The sequence below is a fragment of the Xyrauchen texanus genome, chromosome 44 (assembly GCF_025860055.1).
Source record: "Xyrauchen texanus isolate HMW12.3.18 chromosome 44, RBS_HiC_50CHRs, whole genome shotgun sequence".
In the NCBI taxonomy this organism is placed as follows: Eukaryota; Metazoa; Chordata; class Actinopteri; order Cypriniformes; family Catostomidae; genus Xyrauchen; species Xyrauchen texanus.
This window is the reverse complement of record NC_068319.1, coordinates 9675421-9688127: the sequence shown is the minus strand read 5'-3', so window position 1 is coordinate 9688127 and position 12707 is coordinate 9675421.

Here is a 12707-nt window from a genome sequence, read left to right as displayed (position 1 = left end):
AAATTCACTCTTTTAAGGGAAATAACTCTTTTAATACACAGTATGTGTGTGTGTCTGCGCTGTCGAAGCGCTCAGGGGCAACAATGCACGCCGTGCAAAGTAGGAGAAAGCTGCTGTTGTGCGCCGTCAAATCCAACAGCATGCAGATCGTCAGAGTTAACTTGTCTGCAACCATGACAAGTTAACAAGTACACAAAATTACACTGTAAATTTGGCAACACTAGGTCAAACGTTTTTCAGTTTCAATGGTCTGTTCTTAATGAAATTTAAATCACTGCCCCCAGTGGCCAAAGCTGGAAATGTTGTATTGGCACGTGTGAGCTCTAGTTTCTGTGTAAAATGTCCAGAGGGTGCTGCCAAAAAAAGTTTTATTTTTAGCTGTAAATTATGTTATCAAGTCAACAGGAATGCATATTTGCAACTCTACAACATAACCCAAACCTCAGCCCTAAACTGAGCACTCAGCCCTAAACTTAAACATCAGTGGAGTAAAAATGTATTTTTATAGTAAAATAAACCTCTGAATCATTCACCATTGTTTATGTGCATGCAATTACTTTCTGATCCACGGGACCAGAACCTGTGCTTCTGAGGTTGCACTAGAAGGAAACATTTGAATTGATGCAAAAATGTCTGTTGGACGCTTGTCAGTAAATTCCGGTGAATGGGGTTGGTTTCAGGGTACATGAACCTTTTGGAAACAACATGCCGATTTCCTGTGTGATCAGATTGTGAAACTATGAGATAAACACTGTTTATATGATGCATTTATGATTAATTGTACATTAATATCAACTATAATTTTGCCATAGGCTCATTGCCATTAAAAAAGGTAAATCAGAAGTTTCTTTACCTACAAATGAAGCCTTTCCCTGTGTGAACACTGAAGTGTGAAAAAGGCATACTAGTAGTTTAAAAAACAAAAAATCCATTCACTAATATGAAGATCCAATAATGTAACATCAATAATTTTTTATCTCTAAAAAGACTTATAGCCAACTCAAGACGCCAATACATCCAAAAATGGCTCTTTGCAAGTAACCAATGAAGAACTTTTATTTTTAAGAGTGTATTGAAGTCACAAAGCAGTGAGTCGAGTTACTAATTCAGCCTGTAATGATTCAAGCCAAGTTCAGAGTGAGCCAAATTTGTGTTCAGACACTACTTTTCGCAATGTTGCTCTGCATTGGCACACCATCTGGGGATATGTGTGTCAGAACTGGGCTTCTGCCGGTAAAAGGCGACAGAGAAATGGGCCACGCGATCCCTTCTCAGTCCAGCCCTCAGTGCCTGCTGTTGGGCTCTGGGTCGTGAGCTGGCTGATGTCCCCGCACACACATGGTGGGCTGGAGTGTGAATAAGAGAAACTCAAAGCTCCCAGCGAATGACCTAGCTGACTAAACACTCGCACAAGAGCACGGTATCAGTGCAGCCACCTGAGGGCTAGGAAAGAAAAGGAAGCAGAGAAGAATTGGCTGGGTCATACAGCAACAGAGAAGAAATGGAAGGTTGTGGCCTAATGTCATCTTATAGGAGAATGACTGAAGGCATGTGAGACTTTTTGAAGGTTCGGAATGGCAAACTACAATACTATCAGTGTTGGGCAAATTACTCAAAAAGTAATCCACTCAATTACTTATCTAATAGTGTAATCAGATTACTTTTCTGATTACTTCATTGAAATGTAATCACAATACTATTTAGTTTAGCTTTAAAGTAATGTTCCGGTTTCAATACAAGTTGAGCTAAACTGACAGCATTTGTGGCATAATATTGAGTACCACAAATATTTATTTAGACTCATTCCTCCTTTTCTTTAAAAAAAGTAAAAATCTGGGTTTCAATGAGGCTCTTACAATGAAAGTGAACGTGGCCAATTTTTTTGGAAGGTTTAAACACAGAAATGTGAAGCACTTGCATTAATTCTTCTGATAAAACTTGTGTATTATTTGAGCTGTAAATTTGTTTAAATCGTATTTATTTACAGTTGTTTTAGGGTTTGTTGACATTATATCCTCATGGTAACGAAGTTGTTAAATTGGCTTTAACTTTACACAGAAAAGTTCATGTAAAATCATGTTTACACACAAATCCTTTGTGTCTTGAGGTTATACTTTTGGAAAAGTGAGTATTTAAACGTAAAAAAATTGGCCCCCATTCATTTCCATTGTAAGTGCCAAAAGTGGAACCTCGATTTTTGCTTTTTTTTTTTTTAAACAAAAGGAGGAACGAGTCAAAATAAATTTTTGTGGTAATCAACATTATGCCACAAATTCTTTCGATTGAGCTTAACTTGTATTGAACCCCCTTGTTCATTGTTAACACAAGTTATACACTTAACACCTCACATTTCTACATTACAATGACCTGTCACAGAAACGCAAGCAGATGTACATGGACACTACTAATGTTTTAAATGTATTCTAAATAAATAATGTTTCCTGGGTTTCAGCACCAATGTAACGGGTAAGGGATGGGCAAGGAGGAGGCTGGAACCGGCAGAACAGTCAACATAACTTTAATGATGTAACTGAAATTACAACAACATAAAACAAACATAAACACACACACATCTCTTAACATGGCATCTCTGGCTCCCCTTTATCTCTCTCTCCCGCTGATTAGTTGACTCAGTCCACATCCCCTCCTCGTCACACCTACTTTTTAAAATAAAAATTAATTAGATTACAGTAACTAATTGCTTTGTAATCTGATTAAATCCAACACTGCATACTATACAATATTTTTGCAGTATATGTACTGTGCACAGTAGCGATGTCCCGGTACCGATACTGGTATCGTAATAGGGTCTGATACAATGCTCATGTACTCGTGCTGATTAAAATGCACTTTTTAGCACAAAGCACAGACTGTATATTTATTTATTTATAAAGTAATTGCGGTTTAAAAATCACACCGAGTCATGTGGCGACTGGCTTTTCCAGAGTGGAAAGCTAGTGTTATATTGTCAGTCAGAGCTCTTTGGTCATGACAACAGAGAAACACTTCAAAGTAAAAGCTCAGCCAAAATAAAAGCTCAATTTAAATAAATAAAAAAAAGTGTGACAGAACTAGATCACAACTGTATAGTTATGTAATATTCACTGTTATTCACAATATGCAAACGTTCTGTGTGATCAGACTGCTTAAAGTTGAATAATTGTTTACATAAAATGAAATACTGTGTACTGTTTCACATAGGCTGCTATTTATTAAAAACAGTAGGTAGTATATTGCTCAGTAAGTAGTGAGCAGTATAACAGAAATCTATTCCAAACATTGCTATGTGATTAAATTAAGAGATGTTAAACAAAGACAGACAAACCATTTAGAGAAACGGTTACATCACTTAAGTAATTAGATTACCATTAATATAATTAAACATATAATTATCTTTCAAATAAAGGTCAACGAACCAAGCAAGGTATGTGTGAGTGTGTGTCTGTGTGCGTGTAAGGGCTGCAGGATGTCAAGCTGAATGCATAATTCAGGTGTACCATCTTCTATGATGAAGGAATGCAACAGGGAGGTCAACACAGACTGAAACATGACATGGAAGTAATATAGAATGAAACCATATTTCTCCACACCATTTCTGATTTTCCCACCATCTGTGTTCGCTACTTCCCTGTCCTGATATTATATTTATCTCTCAACTTGATTGGCAAGGGAGAGTCTCGTGACTCCCGTCAAATCAAATCACATGTAAAAAAAAACTTGAACAGCAGCTGTAGATTTGGCGCCAACTGTTATGGATGTGGAGGATGCCTCAAACACATTTTCAACACCTGAACATCACGGAACATGAAAGGGCTTTTCGCAGTGAAAAAGGCCAATTGCTTGACTGTGTCATGTGAGTTTAACTTGCTCAAGCCAGATATCAGCATTAATCCTGCCTCTAATTTGAAGAAACATTTTGAGGTTAATTTCATATTTCTGCTTGCTAGACTCTGTGTGTCTATAATGTAAACTGTAAATTAGCTATCTATCTATTATTGGGTTGATGTGAGAAATTAATGCAATGTTATCAATAGGGCTGGGTGATAAAACAATATTGATGTTTATCTGAAAAAAAAAGAGAGACGTCCTTGACATAATAATGATAAACTTTTTAGTAATGTTCTATACCTGGCCTATGTTCTATGCATTAGAATGAGAACACACCTATTGCTGGGTTTAAAAGATACAAGAACTAAATCAAAGTACAATGTGGCCCCCCATGGGCTACTTAAATAAATAGTTCACTCTAAAATGAAAATTCTATTATAATTTACTTACCCTCATGCCATCACAGATGTGTATGACTTTCTTTATTCTGCAGAACACAAATTAAGATTTTTAGAATAATATTTCACATCTGGTCCATAAAATATAGGGCGATATAGGGCAGTGGTGGCGGTTAAGGCTCTGGGTTACTGACCAGAAGGTCAGGGGTTAAAGCCCCAACACCACCAAGACACCACTGTTGAGCCCTTGAGCCAGGCCCTTGAACCTATCTGCTCCAGGGGCGCCGTATCATGGCTGACCCTGCACTCTGACCCCAGCTTAGCTGGGATATGTGAAAAATAAATAATGTCACCATGTATTTGCAGAAATGTATGTATAATGTGTGACAATTGATCAATTTATTATTATTAAATACAAGTGAATGGATGCCAAAATTTTGACACTCCAAAAAGCACATAAAGGCAGCACAAAAGTATGACTCAAGTGGATTTGATAGGTGTGGGTGAGAAAAAGATCAATACGTAAGTACATTTTTGCTAGTAATTCTTCTCCATGCCCAGTAGGTGGTGATATGCTTGAAGAATATTAATCACCAAAAACAAAAGAAGAAAGTGAAAGTTAAAAGTGGATACTGACTGAGCAGGGAGGAGAATCTATTGTAAAAATTGACTTAAATATTGATCTGTTTCTAACCCAAACTACCACTATCTTTTCTGAAGACATGGATTTAACCATTAGAGTCACATGGTTGCATACAAAGGCTACTTTATGCTGACTTGTGTGGTTTTTGGAGTTTCAAACTTTTGGCACCCATTCACATGCATTGTATGGACCAAAAGAGCTGAGATTTTCTTCTTAAAATCTTAATTTGTGTTCTGCTGAGGAAAGAAAGTCATATACATCCAGGATGGCATAAGGGTGACCAAATGATGAGAGAATTTTCATTTTTGTGTGAACTATTCCTTTGAAGCCCGATGTGGTCCCTGTACCAAACAAATGCTCCACCCCGTTTATTGTCCTGGACATGACGCGCCAAGTGACCCTTTTTTCTTTTTTTTGCATTCCTTGGATTGTTTTGAACACGTTTTATGTGCAACAGTAACTCTCTCAGTTGACATTAAGGGAAATTTAGACATTACACATTAACTGATTTTAATGTCATTTTTTCTTACATTATGATATAAAATGGGGATCATTGTGTTGAAAATAACTTTCATCTTTTCATTTGTGTAATTATGTTGCCCTTTTTTCCCCCATCAGATTCATGTAGTGTTTACAGTATCATAAATAAGTGATGCATTTTAAAAGTTGTCAATCACAAACACTTATAAAATACCTAGAGTTTTATTCTTTCTGTCAAACAGTCATAAAAGGGAATGAAAATTACAGTATGTGTGCTTTTTAAATTTTTAAATTGCAGCATATAGTTTTTATTATAAAGGGGCAAAGCTTTTGCAACTCAGTACTCAATACTCATGAGTATTTTTAAATGAGCTACTCTTTTACTCTAACTTGAGTAGTTTTTAGGACAGGCACTTTTACTCTACACAAACTACCTTTCTTTTTTTTTTTTTTAAGGAACAGTACATTTACTTGAATATTATTTTCAGTACTCTTTCCACCCCTGGTGGTGTTTAAAGTGAAGGTTGACTTGATACCCAAGAGGAAATTGTTCAAATTTAAATTTGCACATTTGGAAGACTTAGAGAAAAACAAACTATTAAATTCATGTCTTTTCTCTGAGATGTAAATCACCATTGTCACTATTAACAATCCAAACACAGTTACCATGGCAGCAGACACAAATGAAATATTAAATCTAACATATAGACTGCTCTTTTTAAGTGCTGGGTAAAAATCCTTGTTGAACTCGATAAAATGATGCTTGTTAAACTATGTGACTGTTAAAAACAGCACTTTTACATTATAAAGCTGTTTGTATAAAAGCACAGTTATGAAAATCCATGAGTACATCATCTGTGAGTGTGTATGCAAATGTGCAAAGCCAATCTAAACTGCAGCATGGTGACACCTTCGAAATTATTTGTCCTCTAGAAAATGTAATTGTGTGTTTCCTCCTCTTTGCTTTATTAAAACAAGGACAGGCACAGCACTCTGTCTGTAGTGTGAAATAACACACACCCCTCTCTCTCTTGTTCCGATAAGAACAGTGTTGGGCTAAATTATGATAATGTAAAAGTCAGAAACCCAGGTACAGTTCAACATCGAACACGTTCTCACTGCAAGGACACACCCACAAACCTCGCCCCTCCAATACATAAATGAATACAAATCTACATGGTAAAGTCCTGGTTTCCTACTGGGAATACATGCATTGTGTCAAGATAAAAAAAAAGTGCTGTATGCTAAGCTGCAGTTGAAATTTCAATTTTTGAGATGCCAAAACAACAAGCTGGTTAGCAGGTTGCCTATGGAGTGAGATCGTCTCATGAGTCAAGTGTTTTTTCATACTTAATGATGTAGCATGTCCCTCTGGTAGCATCCAGAGTTCACTGGCACCAGTGAGAATCACTGATTCCCGTGAGTCACGAAAACCAGCTTTCCTCAGCAGACTGCACAATATCCCTGTATATTCATTATACACTTTTCCTGGCAATTAGGTCTGAGCTCTCACCTCTCCCTGCTTCCACACCATCCTTTGCTCTGAACTGGTACAGGACAGCTAGAGAGAATGCTCTCACGGCTTCCTCATGTGTCAGGGGTTTTTGCACGGCTGCAGGATGAAGAAGGGAGCTGATGTGATGTTTACAAATGCGTGCAGGGAAATGTGTTGGCTGTGTGCAACTGGAACATGATATACTGCTGTTTATCTCTGATTTATCCTCTGGGTGTTTTGCATATTCACACTATCTTTACAGGCAAATGTTTGGCTTGATATGTAACTTTGCTCATGCAAGAAATTAATTTAAATTACAAATTAAAAATGTTGATTCTGTCTTAGAATATCTTTGTTAACAACAATATTTGAACAAAGTGACTTTTCCAATGGGACAGAAAGCAAGTCAAACTAGACGAATTAAGAAATGTGAGTCGTACAAAACTCTCTGCCACAATGCAAATGTTGTGGCTGGTTGCCAGGATGTTGCTAAGTGTTTGCATTGTGTTGCTACATGGTTGAGGGTGTTCTGGGTCCATGCTTTGGTTTTTTTTGGACTGTATGTGTTTCTGGTCCCTCCTTCAATTTAAGTCAATGGAATTTTTTGGATTGTTTTATTATCCACCAGGGAAAAATTTGAAAAATCTGATTGCTTAGAAAATTAATAAGACACCTCTCCTCAACAAACTACATGATTTGAGGTATCATTCATGTACATCTTTCAAAGATTTGTGAGCACCTCACACAATCCAGCCTGGTTAAACCCAGGATGGATCTTAGGCAGGCCAGCCTAAATGTTGCTAACTGGCGAAGGTGTTCCATTAGGGGGTCCACGTTTCGCAAGCGTAGAGAAGGGAGGGAATGACCGTGAATACCTGAAGCTTCGTGAGGAGCGACAAACCGGGTAGCTTCCACACAGTGTTATGCAACTGATGAAAAGGTAATGCTGCTCGAATGATTCGGAGTAAGACCTCTGCTGCCATAAGCACAATGCCCAGGTATTGGAAAAACACCACTCTCTCCACAACTGCCCCATCACCAATTGGGAGCTGTGGGGGTGGAGTGTCTGATGGTACATAATACCCAGGCAGGTGCTTAGTTTTGGTTGGGCTGATGTAAGGCCCTATCTCTTAGTGGCAAGCTCCAGGTTCATCTTTATGTATTATGTATGCTGATGTGGTTGCTAATGTGGTTGACCAGTAGGGAGGTGACCATTCCATCAACCTCCCATTATATCTGTACCAGATGGAAATTCCTCCAGTACAGCTATCGAAGGCTTCACAAACTACACGGTCGAAATAGATATTAAATAATGTGGGAGCAAGAGGACATCCCTGTCGCACTCCAAGGTGAATGGCTCCGACTCCCGGCCACGTAGTTTTACCCGGGCCCGTTCTCCATCATGAAGGCCCTTAATGATCATGAGCAGCGGGTCTGGGACTCCGAAAGCATGAAGAACAACCCAGAGCCAAGGCCTACTGATGGTATCATAGGCCTTGACCAGGTCAATAAAGCAGAAATGTAGGTCTTGTTGGAATTCCCTACACCTCTGCTGTAGCAGACTGACAGAAAATATGGCATCTGTGCAAGACCGTCCTTTCCTGAAACCACACTGGGGCTCCGCAAGCCTCTCCTCAGTGTGCCTGGCAAGGCGATGTTGAATAATCCTTGCCAGGACCTTTCCCGGCACACTGAGGAGCGAGATGCCCCTATAGTATACACACGCACACGCACACACACACACCTTAGCAGAGCAACAAAAGCTCTGCAGTAAACAGTATCAATCAATCAATCAATCTATCTATCTATCTATCTATCTATCTATCTATCTATCTATCTATCTATCTATCTATCTATCTATCTATCTATCTGTCTGTCTGTCTGTCTGTCTGTCTGTCTGTCTGTCTGTCTGTCTGTCTGTCTGTCTGTCTGTCTATCTATCTATCTATCTATCTATCTATCTGTCTATCTGTTTGTCTATCTGTCTGTCTTTCTGTCTGTCTAACTGTCTGTCTGTCTGTCTGTCTGTCAGGAATACTTTGTTTACATAGCTTCCACATATTGATTGACATATCTGTTGGGCGGTGTATCACGGATACCTGTAACCTTGGCAGAGCTGAACAGGACTCCCACAAACCACACAACACATGTTCTGTAGCTAAAAGTGCAGCAGTCATTGAAGTTCACCAAATGACTCATATTTTTCCACGGAAAGGAGGTATTGGCAAGGAAAGTGAAGACAAGCCCATCTGTTAAAAAGGTCGAGATCTGAGCATCTGACTTGGATGTTAGGAAAGTAGACCTACAAAACATTAATTACAAGGCAGATACTTGAAGAATGGTCAATGAAAGGTCAACAAAAGGTCAAAACCCCATCAAGCTGACCAATTATCTGCCAGGAGTGGAGGCCATATCCTTTCAGTGAAAAGTGCAATGCTGAAATGTTATTTCAAGGTCAAGATAATTTATAAACACAAATCTGTGTCATCAAATATAATGCACAGTGGCCCCATTTGAAGTGCTTGCTCTCTAAGAATAATGTTCATGCTGTGCCAAAATCTCTAACAATCCTTAAAGCTCAGTAATACACTGAACATGAAAGTGAGTGTACCTTTTTACATATGTATTTATTGGGAACCCATGAGACTAACATAAAAAAATTTAAAAAAAAGAAAGAAGAAGAACCCCATTGCTGCAAACCTTAAGCTTGAAAAATACAACCTAAAGGCTCCACAAATCTTCTGGGATAATGTTCTGTGGACAGATGAAACTAAAATTTTACTTTTTGACAAAAAAATCCATAACACTATGAAGGAAAAAATACACTGCACTCCAACACTAAAACCTCATCTCAACTGTGAAGCATGGTGGAGGAAGCATCATCGTTTGGAACCGCATTTATGCATCAGAGCCAGAACAGCTTGTAATCACTGAGGGAACAATTAATTCAAAATTATATTAAGAGATTTTACAGGAGAATGACAGGATTGCGGTCCATTATCTGAAACTTAAAATAGGTTGGGTGATGCAGAAAGACAATGACCTAAAACACACAATCAACAACAGAATGGCTAAAGAGGAAGAAATATCATGTTTTGGAATGGCCAAGTCAGAGCCCAGACCTTAACCCAATTGAGATGTTGTGGCATGACCTGAAAAAGAATGTTCATGCAAGAATTCCCAGAAATATTAATGAATTGAAATAGATCTGTAGGAAGGAATGGTGTAAAATCCCTCCTCATTGTAGTTCAAGGCTGATAAACAGCTACAGAAAACGTCTGGTGGAGGTTATTGCTGCTAAAGGAGGTTATACCAGTTATTAAATACAAGGGTTCACATAGTTTTTCCATTATGGACTGTGAATTAAACAACATTTTCAAACATGAAAATTACAATTATTTGCTTGTCATTGCAGATTATGTTTGTCTATTATTAATACTTGAAAATCACATACTTCACATACTTAACATGAAGGGTTCACATACTTTTTCTTGCCACTGTATTGTTATTATTATTTTGTGTGTGTATGTGTGTGGTAAACAACATTATAATACAAATGTTGTTTATTGATCTTAACTTGTATTGAACATTCCGGAATGTTCCTTTAAATAAATCATATATATCTTCTTTTCACGCAATTACAATAACATTTTCAGATGTGAAAAATAATCATAAAATTTGTTAATTCTTGTCCATGCAAAACCAACTGATACCATGCTTAAGTGATGTGGGTGGTTACCAGGGTGTTGCTATGCGGTTGCCAAGGTGTTCAGAGTAGTTTTAATCATGTTGATATGCATCTCAAAGTGCCCTTCCCCAGGTCTGATATTCTGATCCCCTAGATATGGCTTGGTTCCCACCTTAAATGTAAATCAATGGGATTAGTTTGCCCATTAAATTGTCCACCAGGTGAAAACCTTAAATCAAATCACTTAGAAAAGTGCTAGCACACCTCTTCTCAACAAGCTGGTCGATTTGAGGTATTATTCATGTCCGTAACACAAACGGTGCAGGATAAGGTCACACCAAAGTTTACATATATATATATATATATATATATATATATATATATATATATATATCTCAAGTGATTTTAGATTCAGATGATAAGCTCAACCACTCCAAGGTTTAAAAACAAAACAAGCAAAAGTACAGACTGGACTTGGAAAGAAATCAACATCTGATGTCAACTACTGTGCTCTTTGTTCTTAGATCCCTAGTGTGTGACCAGTTTCTAAATGTCTTCATCAGCACTTTAAAACTAATGTGTGTATTCCTGCACCTCACTGAGACAAACAATATTGTGTGTCAGTTGACCAGGACCCCCTGGGAGGACAGGCAGAGGCAGCATGAACCCTCCACTCAGGCAATGTTGTTTTGTCTTTTTTTTCTCTTCGCCCATTTATATGTGCAATTTATGTAAATAAACTTTCCATGTATTATACAGTATATAATATACAATTTTGATTTCATGTGGACTTTACTGCATTGCACTGGAAGGTAACTGATCTGAGTACACTGCAATATTCATCAAGTTCAGCATAAGTAAAGGCCACGTGTGACAGCGTCTACAGATTGAGTGCAAAAAGGGCTGTATGTGAGCAAATAAATGTATTCAGATGTATAATGTGATTAAACCACAGCCTCACACTAGTTACTCACAACCCTGCTTGCTAGAGATAAACCAAAACGGAGACAGGAAGAGACCACAGGGGAGGCAGAACAATTTACATCTATCAGTGCCCATCCTATACCCAGCCACCTGAGGGAGGATGAGAGCAAAGGGGAGCATTATCCTCTTTACTCCGGATTAAAATGGCCTTGTGATTGACCCAGCTACTTTTTGGATCGTGTGATCGTGATGTGGCAGGTGCTTGTGTCAGACGACGCTGGATAGGGTCATTAACCCCTTTCACCTTACACAGGCACAAAGAGTAACAGCTTTTTACTGAAGCCACTTGATTCAGCAATGAAGGACTGGTGCTGATGTGGTGGCAAATTTAAGGCATTATATAGAGCAAGAAAATATATCCTTACCTAAACAAGAGAATTTCTTCAACATTTACATAAAGGATCCTTACTGAATATCATGTTATGCTTTAGATCCTTTTAAACAATAATATATTTATTGTGATCTATCCATCCATCCATCCAGCTGCGGGCCGTGCATTTTAAGTCTAGGCCTTCAGTGCGATTCATGCCATTAAGAAAACACAGCTTCACAATGAATAATCATACATTACGTAGCAGTCAACTAATAATACCAACTGACATTTTAAAAACACATCCACGCATGAAAGCCAGAACCAAGGAGGTTCTGAATGCTCAAGCAGCCTAATTTACACTTGGATTTATTTTTGTGAAACAGTTGTCACACTTTGGTCCAGTTGGTTTTGGGTGAGAACAGACTTCATTTAAATCCTTTTTCACTTAACATCATGTGATTGCAGTCTCTAGGTACAATCATGATTTCAAGCTCGATAACACTTCCTAGCGTATGCGGAGAGTGCTAGGTAGCGCTATAGGAATTGTAGTCCAGCTTGAAATCATGATTGTGCCTAGAGACTGCGGTTTCAAGATGTAGAGTGGAAAAGGAGTTATATTTTGGTCTGTTCTCACCCAAAATCAACTAGATTGCATTAGAAGACATTGATTAAACCACTGGAGTCTTATGGATTACATTTAAGCTGACTGTATCTGCTTTTTGGAGCTTTTGGAGTTCTGGTCACCATTCACTTGCGTTGTATGAACCTACAGAGCTGAAATATTCTTCAAAAAAATTTAGTTTGTGTTCATCAGAAGAAAGAAAGTCCCACAGATCTGGGATGGCATGAGGGTGACTAAATTATGAGAGAATTCTCAT